We start from the raw sequence: 16,838 nt of genomic DNA, 5'->3' as shown, positions 1-16,838 counted from the left end.
GAGTCAATAGCTAAAAACCTCCAAACTTCATGTGGACTTCATATTAGAACAACAACAGTGAGTAGAGAGCTTCATGGAATGGGTTTCCATGGCTGAGCAACTGCATCCAAGCCTTTCATCACCAAGTTAAATGCAAAGAGTTGGATACAGTGGTGTAAAGCACGCTGCCACTGGACTCTAGAGCAGTGGAGACGTGTTCTCTGGAGTGATGAATCATGCTTCTTTGTCTGGCAATCTAATGGACATGTCTGAGTTTGGTGGTTTCCAGGACAACAGTACTTGCCTGTCTGCATTGTGCCAAGTGTAAAGTTTGGTGGAGGGGTTATTATGGTGTAGGGATGTTTTTCAGGGGTTGGGCTTGGCCCTTAGTTCCAGTGAAGGGAACTCCTAAGGCATCAGCAAACCAAGACATTTTAAACAATTTCATGCTTCCAACTTTGTGGGAACAATTTGGGGATGGCCCCTTCCTGTTCCAAAATGACTGCGCACCAGTGCACAAAGCAAGGTCCATAAAGACATGAATGAGCGAGTTTGGTGTGGAGGAACTTGACTGGCCTTACATTGTACATACACTATATTGCCAAAAGTATTGGGGCACCTGCCGTACATGAACTTTAATAGCATCACAGTCTTAGTCTGTAGGGTTCAATATTGAGTTGACCCACCCTTTGCAACTATAACAGCTTCAACTTTTCTGGGAAGGCTGTCCACAAGGTTTAGGAGGGTGTCTATGGGAAGGTTTGATAATTCTTCCAGAATTGCATTTGTGAGGTCAGGCACTGATGTCGGATGAGAGGGCCTGATTCGCAGTCTCCGCTCTAATTCATCCCAAAGGTGTTCTACCAGGTTGAGGTGCAGGCCAGTCAAGTTCCTCCACCATGTATAAATATATATATATATATATATATATATATATATACACACACACACATACACACAATTGCTACACAATCCACCACTGGTATAAAGAACGCCTCCAGACAGAAATGTAATTTGCATGATCACCTGTCTCACTGGTTTTCCTGGAAGTCTGCACTAAGATAAGTTATATTTTAAGGATCTTCTGTAACAGAAATTTTATTTTTGTTGAGATATCTTCTGAGGGTTAATTACTTATAAAGGGATGCCAATTCTGCAACATTTCAGAACACTGGGAGTGTACCAGATGATTGTAATGAACTAGTTTGTGAATCTCTTCAATTCCCCCAAAAATTATATCTGTCAAGGTACATTTGTAATACTGTCTACTGTTGTGTGGTTTGATAAAGGCAAGTTTTTATCTACTAAAACTGTGCTATAGAAATGTTCTCTGATATGGATTTTAACTGCCCTTTCATTAAGTCAAAATATTGGACACTGAATACCATGGATATAACCCTTTTAATGTCACATACAATCTTAACTTTTATTGTAAATATTTCTTTTGTTGAGGCAGCTTCACATATAATCACATCTTTTATTGTAAATATTGCTTTTTTAAAGAATAAAGTTGTATTCGATTTTAAGTAGACAGTTACAGACATTGAAAAAGGAGAAGCTTCATCAAGCTAATTCCAGGTAACATCCCCAATACAGAGATTCAAAAGGTGGATTGTAAATATTGCTTTTCTTGAGGTTGTCTAAAAGGTTTTAGCCTTCCTTTTATTCTTAGAGTATTTCCTTGCCATACATTTGACATGTCTAATAAAGCCTCCTGTCATTTCAAAACACAGTTATTAAAGTTAGATCTACGTTTATGTTCTTTCACTGTAGTTGCAATCTCTAAACTGAGATTATTTACTTTACTTAATCTAGGTTTCTCTGGCAGGACAGGGATAATAACATGCATAGTAAAGCCAAAGTGAACTGATCAGCATACTTGTTAAAGTGTAACAAAACCCCGGACCCTGCATTCACTATATTCAGTCTCTCACAATACACAGAACATGGAAATGCAATTATTTTAGTAAATATAAACTGCTAAATGCCCTCCTATTCCTTCAGTACTGAAATGTATTGTAATTTTACTGTCTCCCTCATATTGTAAAGCGCTGTGCAAACTGTTGGCGCAATATAAATCCTGTATAATAATAACAATAAATACTCTCTCAAGCAGTATATAGCAGTCTTGTGACTTCTATCAGTGTCCTGCCAAGCACTGGTTAATCTTGTAGAAGGAGTTTCCATTCTCTGCTGACTGTCCTATGAGGCTGTATAACCCCTGAACCTCTGTCTGGACAGTGCTGATTGGCCCTGTACTGATCACATCCCAGGAAATAAAAACTCTCTAGTAATACCCACTAAAGAGAGCATGTGCAGACTTTCCACTGCTGCTCTAACTATGGCCGATGAATTGGGGACAGCAAAAGAACGGGAGCATCAGAGAAGACAGGGTCAAAGAGCCCTTTTACACAATGCAGAAATTAACCCCTTAGGTTCCACAATGAATATAACAAGCATGCTTTCCTGCATTTATAAATTTATTTTACTGTTGTAGGTTTAATAACTCTTTAAGAGTTGATGACCCAAAAAATATTGAAGTTGTTGTCTGATAGTCAGGCATGTAACATTTTCTTATGGAGAAATTAGCAATGGCAGCCTTCATAATATCTCACTATAAGTTTCCATAAAGGTTTTTTTTTTAACTCATTTCATTTTAAACACATTAAATATACAGCATATTACCGCTGTCATTTCTGTTTACATTGGAAGTCATACCCTGTCTTTAAAGAAAATCTTCCTTCTTTAAAGGGTAACTCTGATTGTGTTGGAAAAAAATCAGCAAAAAAATAAAAAAATAATACAGTGTATACAATTGCTACATAAGTCTAATTGTAATTGAATGTTATTAAAAATGACCTTTCCTTTTTCAATCTGCAGCACTGTAATTTTTTGTAAAATGTAATATGGCTACCTGGAGGCGTTCTGTGCACAGATGGTGTACATAACGCCCCCCAGAAATGCCATTTCCTGCTTGTGTGATAGGCTTACTGATTTTCCCAGAAGTGTGCACTAAGATACAAATCAGATTTTTGGCATCCCTGCAACAAAAATGTTTTCTTTTTGTCTGATACTCCCAAAGGAAAATCACATCTAAAGGGATGCAGACCCTGCCACCTTCATCATTAGAGCCCTGCAGGTGCAGCAGCTGATTGATAATTATGAAGACACTCCCATACAGATTCACTCTGCGAATGGAAACAGACAAACAGCCATTTCTTCACTATAAGGTAGGAATCTCCAACAAAGCTTGTTGGAGTGTTTTTTTTTTTCAACAAAAGTGGAGTTACTCTTTAAAAATTTAATTATTTGACTCCTGCTCTAAAAGTCCTTTTTTGAATAGCCAAAATGTCAGATTTTATTCTAAATTTAACCAGATGTCGACAATTGTTCAAGTTCTCATAAAGTGGCTGTTTCAATATTCATTTGCTACATTAACTATGGTGGAATTGTGAAGAATCTACTGTACATAGCTGTTTGGGTCAACTGGTTTCTTATATGTTTTATCCCAAATTATTATTCTCCTTTGAGAACTGCTAGACCAAACAAATTCCCTTAACATGTGCTAAATGGTGGGAATAAATATAACCTTAATGTAATTATCATGAATCATTCAATAAAAACATGCAATTCTGTTCTACTGCCCATCCATGTAAAAACTGTAATCTGTGAAATGATCCCGGAGTACAGGTACAAATTACACACCAAGCTCTCAAGCAGACCAAATATAGAAGAATTCCCAACACATTTTTGGATTTTTGGGGGTATTGATATGGGTTTAAAAAGATGTCATGTGTCTCCTGTTGCTTCAAGTGCCTTCGATGAAGAGGTCAGGCCCCTTTAAAGGAGTCAGCCAAGAACTCACACTGCAGTGGGGGTGGAAGCTGATGTGCTGTTTATAACAAGGCTTCTCTTTAACCACTTCACAACCAGGACAATTCTTACATTTCTCACATACGTACATGTTAAAATTTACATATTTGTGCTAGAAAACTACTTAGAACCCCCAAACGTTATCATTTTTTTAAAATGTTGCTCAATATTTGCGCAACCAATTTTAAAATGCTAATTTTCAGGAAAAAAATACACTTTAATGAATTTTAGTGCACATGCAATATAATTCCCAACGTTGGTAAAATATAAAAGATGATGTTATGCTGAGTAGTTAGATAACTAACATGTCATGCTTTAAAATTGCACACACCTGTGGAATGGCTACATACTATAGTACATTAAATTATCCATAAGCGAAAAGCCTTTACAGGTTACCAGAATAGAGGACAGGAGGTCTGGCACCAGAATTATTGCTTTCACGCTGATGTTCACGGTGATACCTAACATTGGTGGTGCTATTTCCGTTTACATATGTGTGTGGGACCTATGTATGCGTAGATTGGTTTGATCAGATGCTTTACAAGACAGTAAGCAACAAGCCAAAACTGTAAGGCTCCTTTCACATGGGGAGGATTCTGCTTGACTCTGCTTTGCTCATTGGGGGAATCTGTCCCCTGATCCATTTATGCATAGTGGACATGGACAAAGCCTGCTCTGCTCTATGGGCAGCCAGGTGTAAATGTGTCTTGTGTCCATCTCCTCCTGTGCAGGGTGGACTGACCATTTGGAAACTCGGGCATTGCCCGAGGGCCCGGGGTCAGTAGGGGGCCCTATGAGATGCCTCTGGTACCTTTTTCAAAGGCTTTTTTGAGTTTGGGCACGGACACAGGGGCCCCATGATCCCCTATTGCCCGGGGTCCCCATGAGTTGTCAGTCTGCCCCTGCTCCTGTGTATGGTTTTGAGTGCCAATTGAGTGCCATTACAGTGCACATGCTGAGAAATACATGACGCATCACATCTGGTGATGTAATCGCGCTTCATGCCGCGTTCCACATGCCTTCCAGCCCTCCTTCCTGATCCTCCTCCACACTCAAGTTGGCTTTTGCTAGAGGGATGAGCAGCTTACAGCACTGTTAATTACACGGGCAACATTGGGAATCTTCCCCACCTCAACTGAAACCATTATTATGTTCCTGTTTTATCTTCCAAAATGTGAGTTGCTAATGCAAACCTCTTTTATAATTAAAATTACTAACAGTCTACATTTAGAGGTGCCTTTGTATTCCCTTTTGTCTTCTATGAATTATCTGGAGATCGCTTCTACTCCCAACAGAGGCTTGCCCTAATACCTACAGACTCCCCTATACTCCAGTGATTTCCCCCACCTCCAGATGAACTCATCTCTATAAGCATGTGGACTTTGTGCACCTTTACCTTTATGCTAAATTCTGACCCTACCATCTGAATGTCGCAGCTGAAATCGAGACTCATCAGACCAGGCAACGCTTTTCCAATCTTCTGTTGTCCAATTTTGGTGAGCCTGTGCGAATTGTAGCCTCCGTTTCCTGTTCTCTGCTGACAGGAGTGGCACCTGGTGTGGTCTTCTCAAGGTTCAACGTGTTGTACATTCAGAGATAGTATTCTGCATATATTGGTTGTAAAGGGTAGTTATTTGAGTTACTGTTGCCTTTCTATCATCTCAACCAGTCTGCCCGTTCCCCTCTGACCTCTGACATCAACAGGGCATTTTTGTCCACGCAACTGCATCTTACTGGATATTTTCTCTTTTTCAGACCATTTTCTGTAAACCCTAGGGATGGTTGTGCGTGAAACATCCCAGTAGATCAGCAATTTTTGAAATACTCAGACCATCCCGTCTAGTACCATCAACCATGCCATGTTCAAAGTCACTTAAATCTCTTTTCTTCCCCATTATGATGCTCGGTTTGGACTTCAGCAAGTCGTTGTCATCATGTCTGGATGTCTAAATGCATTGAGTTGCAGCCATGTGATTGGATAATTAGCAATTTGTGTTACCAAGCAATTGAACAGGTGTACCTAATAAACTGTCCGGTGAGTGTACAAAGCCATTCACAACTCACCAAGCTGCATCACCAATCGTATCTTCAAATATCACCCAATAACATCCTGTCTGCTCCTATCAGGACCTCTTGTTTTCAAGCTTACTTGTCTCCTCCTCCCATGCTCATCAGCAGGAGTTCTCCAGAGCCCCTCCCATCATCTGGAATCTCAATCTGGCTAGCTATCCTCTACTCTGGCTGCCTTGAGGCTATCCCTGAAAACTCATTAATTCAGGGAAGCCTATCTCACCTCCAACTAAAAACTTTTATCACTTCCATCAGCTCATCCCCCACAGTTATAACCTTTTGTACCACTGGCCCCACCCTATTAGATTGTAAGCTCTTATGAGCAGGGCCCTCTTACCCTCTTGTATTTTATTGTATTGTAACTGTACTGCCTCCCTTTATATTGTGTGTGACCTGTTGGGGCTATATATATCCAGTATATTGATAATAATAATAATAATAATAATAATATCTTCAAATGTTACCCTTGAAGATGCTTTAAAAGACTTTTTCCCCACTGTAGGGTATTTTAGAAAAACATTGTTCTGCATTGATACAAGTTCACTACAGTATTAACAACCTACCAGATGGAAATTCACTTACACGTCACCCACATTTTACTGGCATTTCCAAAAGTTACACAATTACTGTGCAAATTTCAGTATTTAAGCTACAAAAAAGTACAATATACAATTAGCAATGTGATTTAAGGTAGCTATTAAGGCAAAACACATATTTCTTATACTATTTTTGATATAGTAAGGGCAGGTTATTATAACCCATCAGTTTTTGTCTCCTATGCCTACAGAGAGAGAGAGACTAGTTTGTGTTATCCTCCACAGAGAGAGAGAGAGACCGCTTTGCATTTGCTCCCAGAGAGAGAGACCATTTTGCCCCCACAACAAAAGCCAAAGGAGCCCCTCAGCAAGTTTGCAGTGTCCAACAAGCAGACTGCTGCACCCCCCCTTTCCCAGAGCAGGAATAGCATGATATGGAGTCTGGAGCCCCCTGGGCACAATATGAAGTTTACTGCCTGCCTGGACACTGAACCCCTCAGTGTCAGTCTGAACTCCAAGCAGGCCCCAGTGAAACACACACACAGCCAACATAGTGAAACAGTACACAGTTAACCCTTTGATCGCCCTAGATGTTAACCCCTTCCTGCCCATTGCCATTAGTACAGTGTCAGTGCTTTGTTTTAGCACTGATCACTGTATTGGTGTCACTTCCCCCCAGTTCCCCCCAGTGTCAAAATGCTTGCCGCAGTCCCTCTATAAGTCGCTGAGCGCCAACATTACTAGTTAAAAAAAAAAGTCCAGTATCTATACCGCCATTTGTAGATGCTATAACTTTCACGCAAACCAATTTACACATATTGGGATTTTTTCTAGCAAAGATATGTAGCATAATGCATTTTGGCCTACATTTAGGACGAAATTAGATTTTTTAAATTTTTTTACTGGACATAATTAATAGCAAAAAGTCAAAATAATGTTTTTTTTCTCAAAATTGTCAGTCGTTTATTGTTTATAGTGCAAAAAAATAAAAACCGCACAGATGATCAAATACCACTGAAAGAAAGCTCTATTTGTGGGGAAAAAAGGGACGTAAATTTAATTTGGGTACAGCATTGCATGACCACGCAATTGTCAGTTAAAGTAATGCAGCACAAAAAATGGCCTGGTCAGGAAGGGGGGTAAATCCTCTGGTTGGCAAGTGGTTAATGACATTGGCTGGGAAGGGGTTAAACATCTAGGGTGATCAAAGGGTTAACTGTGTGCCTAACCAGTGTTTTTGGTACACAGTGCGGTGATTTCACTAGGCAGTCTGCTGGATTTTATTCACGCTTCCTCGCTCAGGCACGCAAATGGTTGGCAACGCTGGATCACTAGGACAGTGCCTATCTCTCCAATCCCTTTTTTGTCAACAGCTTGCCTATCAGGCTTGAAAATGGTCAGCATTTAATCTCAAGATTCACTTCCTGTAATCTTCAACAGGGTTCCATGCTAAGATTGGGTTTCACAGACTTTTTGCAAATTGAGCCTGAGCAGATTTGCTCATCCTTAAAGCTCAAGTCTAGGTAAACTTTTAAGTACACACCAGAAATACAAGTATGGGACCTGTTAAGCCTTCCAAAGAACTTGTAATTCTGTTCATCCATTCCTGATATTTACAAAGCTCTGTCACAGTACAATCCTGTCTGATGGGCAGAAGACCAGATTTTAGTCTGCTGAAGTTAGGACTTAAGATTGCATTTAAGGTTTTGTCATTTCCCAGCCTATGACTGTACAGTGAGAAGAGGAGCAGCACATGATGATCTCATTACTCTGTCCCTCTGATTTCTACTCCTGTTAGCATGTTTCTTGTTAGCCATAACTACAGCTGATTCTCCTTATTTTAGTCAGAGCTCTGCTGTACATGTAAAAGTATTTGCCCCCCCGGAATTTATGTTTTTTTGCATATTCATTACAGGTCGGGCACAAGGATCAGGGACACACTCAGAAGCTGCAGACCAAACAGCAATGAGACGACTACAGCCAGTTTAAATAGCCCTTTTGGCGCCAGCATTAGTGACAGGCGCGTGCCTAGATATGCGAGTGCACATGCGTGCACGCAATCTTGTGCGCTTTTGCCCAAATCCATGCACATCTGTGTGGCCCGTTACTGTTCTGCGCATTCGCGTATTTATGCACCGCGAACCTTCACTTGCACTATGGACAAGCCTTTCCTGACAGTTACTTTAACTGACAATTGTGCGGTCATGCAACTCTGTACATAAATGAAATGTATGCCATTTGTTTCCCACAATAGAGCTTTCTTTTGAAGGTATTTGATAACCACTGGATTTTTTTTTGTGTGTGTTATAAACAAAAAACACTTTTTAAAAAAATACAATATTATTTACTTTTTGCTATAAAACATATCCAATAAAAAAAATTGTAAAAATCAAATATCTTCATAAATTTATGCCAATATGTATTCTGATGCATATTTTTGGTAAAACAAATTCCCAATAAGCATACAGTATATTGATTGGTTTGCACAAAAGTTATAGCATCTACAAACTATGATTTATATACTGAAATGTTTGGTATACTAGTAATGGGGGTGATCAGTGACTTATAGTGGGACTGCGATATTGCAGCGGACAATTTGACACTAACTGGGAACCAGTGAAACTAATACAGTGATAAAAAGAAAAATATAAATATACACTGTCACTGTACTAATGACACTGGCTGACAAGGGGTTAGACATCTTTTTACTAAGGAATGTGCTGGATTTTATTCCCTGCTTTACAGGGAAACAAAATCCAGCACATGACTGGCAGGACACAGCTCTTATATAGGCAGAGCTGTGTTCTGTCTCTCTCCTCGCTGATCAACCTGTGCCAGCGGTCATCCATTGGCCGGCATGCACTGTTTGGCTTCTGCTGTGAACAATCACAGCAAACGTAGCGCAATAGGAGCGCACGCGCGGCTCCTGAAGCAAGAGATGCAAAATCACATATATAAAGGTGATTTTGCACAGAGCGGTGGTCCTGTAGCAGTAAATATGCTATAGGGTGTACATGAACTGGATAATGAAAAAGTTAGAGCATCAGAAAGTTATTGTTAGGGACCAGCCGGTGGTAGCCTCTAGCGTTCCACAGACCAGAATTCCCCAGGGCGCGGAATCTAGGTTCCGACCTGCTTGTTCACCGAGTCCCTGATGGTGGGGATGGACTTGGAGCAAGCTGAGATCAGGTCGCGACCCCTGGGTGCAACCAGTTGTGGTAGAGGCACCTGACGGTGGTACGCAACAGGTGAGAGTCTGATGTGAGGAGGTAGAGTAAGCGAGGTCAGACAGGCCGGGTCGGTAACAGCGGAGCAGGTCGGTACAAAACAGCAGGCAGAAGAATAAACGGGTCACGGTCCGGGTTTGGCAACAGGAGATCAAAAGTGCAGGAGTAGGCAGGAGAATGGTCAGGCAAGCCAGGGGTCAGAGCAGGAGAAGTCATCAGATCAGGATCAGGCAGGGTCAGCAGCAAAGTAAACTCACAGGAACACAGGAAAGACCATACGGCACTTGAGCATTGCAAGAGCTGGGTTTAAATAGCCTGCCCGACTCCTGACAGGCGCTCCTTGGTCCTAATGCTTGCCCGGCGCCGTCATTGGTGACGGGCGCGCCTGGGTCCTAGTGCCCGCCTGCCTGTATGTTTTGTCAGGACTCTACGCATGTGCGGATTCGATCGCCGCAGCGATCTTCCCATTCCCTGACAGTTATGGTCAGTTACGTATATTGCATTTTTCTCAATATAAAAAAGTCAGTATAAAGCCATACAAAAAGATACTATATACAGTTATACAAGCAAAGCACAAAAGATCTCAGAGCCATGAACTAGGCTAGACAGCAGAAAGTAAACCTAACAGCTAAACAGATCATATTCAAATATAGTCATAGCACTAGAGAATCTATTGTGTTATTCTGTAAACTCCAAACAGGTATAACAAAGTAATATAACAAAAGCAGACACCTGGTAGACATCTGGTAGTAGAAAGACGTGGGAGTATAGATAACATTTCATGATGAAAAGCCTTTTATTCTGATGTTCACCTAGCTATTAACTTTGCTCCCACTTCTTTCTGCTACCAGGTGTCCATTATTGGTGGGTGGACATCGTTTTGTCCACCCACTTTTCTGATTTACCAGGCTGCCTGTTTGGGTAAAGGTCTGGCATGTACTTTAGGGGAAACCTTACATAGTTCATTGTAAGGGTTTGCATACCCCTTAAATCTAAGATTGCTATGCGATTTTTTTTTTCCTCTTGGAAAAAATTTATTATTCTATGCTATTTACTGTAACTTCACTATGTATCACAAATGCCAGATTTAATATTTTGATACAGGCAAGATGAAATGTAATTTTTAGTACTGCTCAAATTCCAATAACAAGGTTTGTACTGGTTTTCAAGGTTTTCTTTAGTGATGCTACACAATTAATGCAAGCTGTTTATTTTTTAAACAAACATTAAGTGATTGCGTAGATTTGGCCCTGAAAACCCCCCAGAAATATCTGTTCCTTAATGGTGTACCTACGGCCTACTTTTACAAGCTCTTTAAAGGAAAGCCATTTGGACAGCTTCAGTTGGTTGGAAAATTAAAAGACTTCTTTTGTTTGATTTCCTTTATGCAAACCAAGTATCTTCCTACGTTTCACTGCATTCACGAGTGTTGCAAATAGCATCACCTTTGAGCTTCACTTCACATTTAACAAGTTTTATGGCAATGCAGAAAATGGAGAGCCACTGTTAACTGAGATCTAGCTTAATCCTTCCTCAGTTCACATGTATTAAGTTATTAATAGAAGAATGGTAAACAAAAAAACAAAATCTAAAACATATCTAAAACATATGCCAGAAGCTAGCCTGCACAGATAGGCAACCTTTCATTCTCTAAGAATAACAAAACAACGAAATATAAGGAATTGACAAAGGGGGGCAGAGAAGACATAGTGGCGAGTCTCTATGATGTCACAGGTACTCCATGTGTGGAATTTGTTGGCTTTGAAGGTTGCATGAATAAAAAGTGATGAATTGGGGGAGCCACAGGAAAGATTACTATTTTTGTAAAAGTGGTCCTAAATGGGCTGCTTATAGTAGAACTTACACTCTCGTGTTGTTGTTTTTACATTTTCTCCTCTACACCTCCTTCTCATACTACCCCCTGGCTGTGCTGGCTGACTCCAGGTATATAGGTGTCCCTATGCCTGTTGGGACCTCTGGAGTCCCACTGGAGTCTCCAGTATCTGCGTGCTCTAATTTAGAATTACAAACTTACTGTACATGCAGCTGTTCCCACATTTGCACACACAGGCGGAGCTAGAGAGGCACAAAGCCACGTTTACGCCTCTCCTTTTCCACAGTGGTGATTGACAGTAGCTCCAGAGTCAATGTGGCTTAGGCTTTGTGCTCCACTTGGGAATGGCTGCATATAAGGTTATAGTTCTAAGTGGGACCACACACATATTGGAGACTCCAGCAGGACTCTAAGGGTCCTGGCAGGCACAAGAGGCACCCATACCTGGAGTTGGTCAGCTTGGCCAGGTGGCAGTATGAGGAGGAAGCTCATAAAATTATAAAAACAAAAGCAAGAGCATGTAAGTTCTGCTATTAGCAGCTCATTTAGCAAAAATATATTCAAATTTAACATCAAGTAGAATCCATCTTTTTTTATTTTTCAATTTCCCCTAGAAGGTGGCAAAAAAAAGATATGTATGGAGGTTTTTTTTTTTTAAAGACATGGGGGTTTGGGGGATGAGTGTGGGGCAGTTTGAAAGGTGGACACACATAGCTGTAGTTCTATTTTAAACAGGGTTAATGATCTTCTCCCCCTTCTCTCCTGTGACAGGATTCAGACCTAGTGATTGGTCACCCTGGCCTAAGCAATGCATCCTTGGGGGAAGGGGTGTTGGAAACATGCTACCCATACCTTGAAGTATAAACCAAAGAAACAGCAGTGAGAGAGGGTGGCACAGGTGAGCATCAGTAGGGTGAGGGCATAGTGACAGATTCTCCTAAAAAGAAAACAGTCTCTTATTGGTCACACATCTATACCAAACACCATAGTTGAATTTCTGTAATAATGCAGCAGTACCTTTCCTGAATTAATTGATCTTCTACTATGTTCTTGTATTGTTTCTTGTCAGAGCAGATATGTCAGGCTGTGAGACCTATCCTTTTCGTGAGCTCAATTTTTGGATAACAGACACTTAAAACCTGTTGGGGTCACCTGAAAGGAAAAGCCTACAGCTGAGGCAAGCAAATGAACTTTCATGGTGGTCCTTTCAATGAGATGAAATGCCATGTGAATAATGATACACACACTTACCACTGGGAGGTAAAGCAAGAGAGCTAAAATAAATTTCTTTGAAGACTATATGCAAATAATAAGTATGATAATGTTTTTTTAGTTAGTATAGAGTAGAAAAAATGTCAGAAACTATATATGATTTAAAATCTTCAGTCTCTGACATTGCACTTTAGGTATATATAAATTTCCCTTAGCATTGAAGACACTAAACATGTACATTTTGATTCATTTTTCAAACAAAAAAATTCCATTGTTGGAGATTCAGATGTATACAATACAAATCTAGTAATGAATGAAATGAATAAAAAAAAAAAGCTATAACGAAATTAACAAATGCATTTGTTTCATTTGGATGACATGACATGATGTGATAGTAGTTTGGGCCCATGGGGAAATTAATTCAATGTTCAAGTTTTGTTCGATAATTTGGATTCGGAAAACAAATGGATCCAGATTTCGTTCCATTCGTTATTCAGATGCAAAGGTCACCAGTCGATATTATGCAATCAGCTCGTGCCATTTCTCTTGGTGGGTTGGACTAGAGTCCGAAAATAGTGAATCCTTCCGATTCAAATACATCTGATTCGTTAATACACTGAATTTATAGTAATCTTCCAGAAAAACTGCAAAATGTTTCTAATCCACCCGGACCAACAAATATACAAAACGAATGGCGAAGATACAAAACAAATTCCGAAAACAAGTCAATTCAATATATGACAAACCAAAATTTTAAAAAATACCGAATGCATTCAAAATGAAGCAAACATTTCTGGCATGCACATGTTTAGAAGACACATAAAGGACATAGATATACATAAATTATAGCAAAGGTGGAACATGTACTCTTTTTTATAATGTGATCCTCACACTATTAATAGCAAGAACACCCTTATTTGGTAGTTTCAGCCAGTTTTTCAGATTATTAATAAAGATCTTTTGGTTTGTCTTTATGGGTAACAAATCACAATTGTAAGGTGAATTTTATACACCCCTGTCCTCCTCGAGCTGCTCTAGATTGCCTGCGTCTGATATCTGTGATCTGATGTTTGTGGATTTGGGCTGTCCTTCCAATTTTCCAAACGTTTTGCAGGGGATGTGCTGTCCTTCTACGCATCTTGTTCTCATCATTCAGATGATGCCATATTGGAATCTTTCAGAAGCATGACTTACTTCTATCTGCTAAAAAAATTAATGATGGTTTATTTTCGACCCTGGTGAATGCGATTAGTTTCTTCTAACTCATAATGAAACGGTAAGGTTAGCATCGGATCACCTTGTTTGTTTAAGGGAGTCTGCACAAGAGATACAACACCATACATCTTCTCTCTGCTTCAGATGGACCCCAAGCATTTACATTTTAAAAAATTAAGGAAGGTTGACAGGTTTGACTTTTCAGAGATGTTCAGTCTAAATTCCTGATATGCCGATAATCACTAGAAGGAACATCGTTAAAACTGAATATAAAATAGAATAATCAAATATGGAGCATATGATTTGTTGCAAACACAAGACAGTTTTTTTTTTTTTATATTTCATAACTATATAGGATCACCGTTATTCCACAAGCTTTATGGAAAACACTGAACCACTGACATCAATACCTGCCTCTGAGGAGAAATGCAGTCTCACTTTTTTACTGCAGTAATTAGCACACGATAGGGTCAAATTTGAACGGAAATCAATGTTCCTACTGAAATCCAGTTAAGTTGTACAAGCAAACCAGAGAGTCAGGAAGAATCGCTTCTCTGCCTTTTGGCTAAGATCAAGTGTAGTATCTTTTCTTATCAGTGTCCAGTAGGGGTGCTCCACTATCATTCCTGCTTTGCGGGGATGATTGGTTGTATAGTAACCCTGCTGGTACGATGGGGGTCCTGATGGTTAGTACAGGCTGGAACGGAAACCGAGGCGCCCACAGGCTGCTGGGGCCCGGGAGTAATTCCCCTGGAAAACCGGAGGGGCCCGGTTCCTCCTGATTTGAACGGATCTACCTTGTCTGGCCAGGGGCCGGGGAGGCAGAGAGTCCGCGAACCAGTGCCCCCTGAGTGGTTGCCTCAGGGGTGCTCTTAGTAACACCTGGGTGTGGGACCCCAACATGTGAAAAGGCACATGGTCACTGTGTTCAAACACTTTTCTTGCACTGCGCCTTTTAGGGCTAGGCCTTTTGGCTAAGTTCTGGGCAATTTTTGCTACGGGCCTAAGGGCCTGGCCAGTGCACAATCTGCACGGCCACTTTATTTATTTAATTTATTTCTCCCATGTTTGTCACGCTTCACTTTTGTGTGTGTTTTCTTTCTCACAGGATGGTAGGGTGTGGGTCCTTGGGCCTACCCTGAAGTCTAGAGGGAGGATGTGTGGCCTTTTGGTTGCTTCCTCCCCTGTCCCTAGGGGGTTTTCTCTTTGGGAGAGCCCCCTTACCAAGTACTGGGTGGCTGGCTTCGGCTGGCCACAAGGAACGGGGTCCGCCAGGCCTTTTGGCTAGGTGGACCAAATGGGAACCTTGTCCCTGTCAGGAGCTTCGTGCTCCGGGGGATCAGGGTAGAGGTCCATCCTCTTCGGGGGAAGGACAAAGCACACCCCTAAGTGCACTTTTTTGTGTGGTGTTTTGCACTTGCACGTTTTTTGTGAACACTTACGGGTTTTTTGTTTTTCGCACGTTCGCGGACTTAAAAAAAAAAAAGAGAGTCAGGAAGAATCTCTCACATACACAGGGAAGATCCTGTTCAAATATTTTGTAGCTTTTTGACCTACTGAGGAAGCCTTGAGAGGGGGTGCAACGCATCCAGGAAGGAGGAGCCGGTACTGTGTTACCACACCCCCACTATCTTGCTAGTGTGGCGGTGAGCTGGATGCGGACACACATTTTATGCTTTTTATGTTTTTATATCTGTAAGTGTTATTTTAGTGGGTGATACAATAAAGTGCACTATGTTTCGGTCTTTCTGTTGAATGAGATCATTTTTGGCCTGATATCAGAGTGAGTGGAAGGTGAGAGAAGATTAGAAGATATGTCATTGTGACTGAGGAGTTGAATACACGCAGATGACCGCATACTTTCTTTTCTAGAGGTGAGCAGGTTTTTCACCTGGTGTGGTGGAGGATCACTGAATATTAGCAAAGAAGAAGATATTCACTGAAATGATACACGTCACTGAGGACTTTTTCGTTTTGGGATCACTTATATATGTTTTCTACAGGAGTATTTATGTTTTCTAACAATTATTAATTTAGAGAGTTGCGCTGCACTAGTAATTTGTGAATATAATAAGATAGTGAGGTGGAATCCACTGTTTTCGTGTTCAGCAAGCAACAAGGGGTATTTATAAGTATTCATTGATTTTGGATTTAAGTGGGGAGAGTGATTGCACTGATTGATCACAGTTCTTATTTGCTGTACTGATCAACTTTGGTCATAAATGGTCTATATTGATTTTTTTCATTGAATCACTACCTTTTGACACTAATGCATTGGACCAGATATACTTCAGCATTGGTATTGGAAAAAATTTAAGTATAACTAATTAGGATTAAATTAGTATTGGGAAGTAAGTTAAGGCTATGCTTAAAATTTATTTCCACTTACATAGACAAGTTGGGATAATTCTTACTTTATATTGGTTACATATTAAACAAAAAGTTACTTACCATTTTAGGTGTTCTATTCAGATAACTACGGCACAAAAAAATCCTATTTAGTTCTCTTTGTTTATGAAGGGGCTGGGGAGTGGTGCTTGCTTATGATCTTATTATCAGCTGTAAACTAGATTTAAACACTTTCTTCCTTTGTTCGTCTCTCTCAAATGGTGGATTGATGTTATTAGTAGTTTGCAAAAAAAGAGATAGCATTATTTTTGTGGTCTTTTCATCTCTCTAGAAGTGACAAGGACACTGCATTTCTAGCTAAATCAATAGGTATTTTCTATACTTGCTATAAATGTTCATAGCTTGAAAAAAAAGGGAAACTAATGCAGCTAACACACCTGAGATACCAAATATTACATTTTTTTCTTTTTAGGGTTAGAAACACTTTAAGGGTTACATTAAAGATAGAGGGAGGGATATGGCTAAGTGCAAAACAATTAAAGT

The 16,838-nt window shown here is 40.3% G+C and overlaps 1 pseudogene; it reads left to right on the top strand.

The window, feature by feature from the left end:
• The first annotated feature begins 14,491 nt into the window (after positions 1-14,491).
• LOC149465992 (U2 spliceosomal RNA) lies at positions 14,492-14,610 on the top strand (annotated as a pseudogene).
• The last annotated feature ends 2,228 nt before the right edge of the window (positions 14,611-16,838 follow it).

The sequence above is a fragment of the Staurois parvus genome, unplaced genomic scaffold (assembly GCF_062004578.1).
Source record: "Staurois parvus isolate SC_StPar_1 unplaced genomic scaffold, SC_StPar_1.0 ptg000135l, whole genome shotgun sequence".
Classification (NCBI taxonomy): Eukaryota; Metazoa; Chordata; class Amphibia; order Anura; family Ranidae; genus Staurois; species Staurois parvus.
This window is presented reverse-complemented; position numbering and strand designations above follow the sequence as displayed.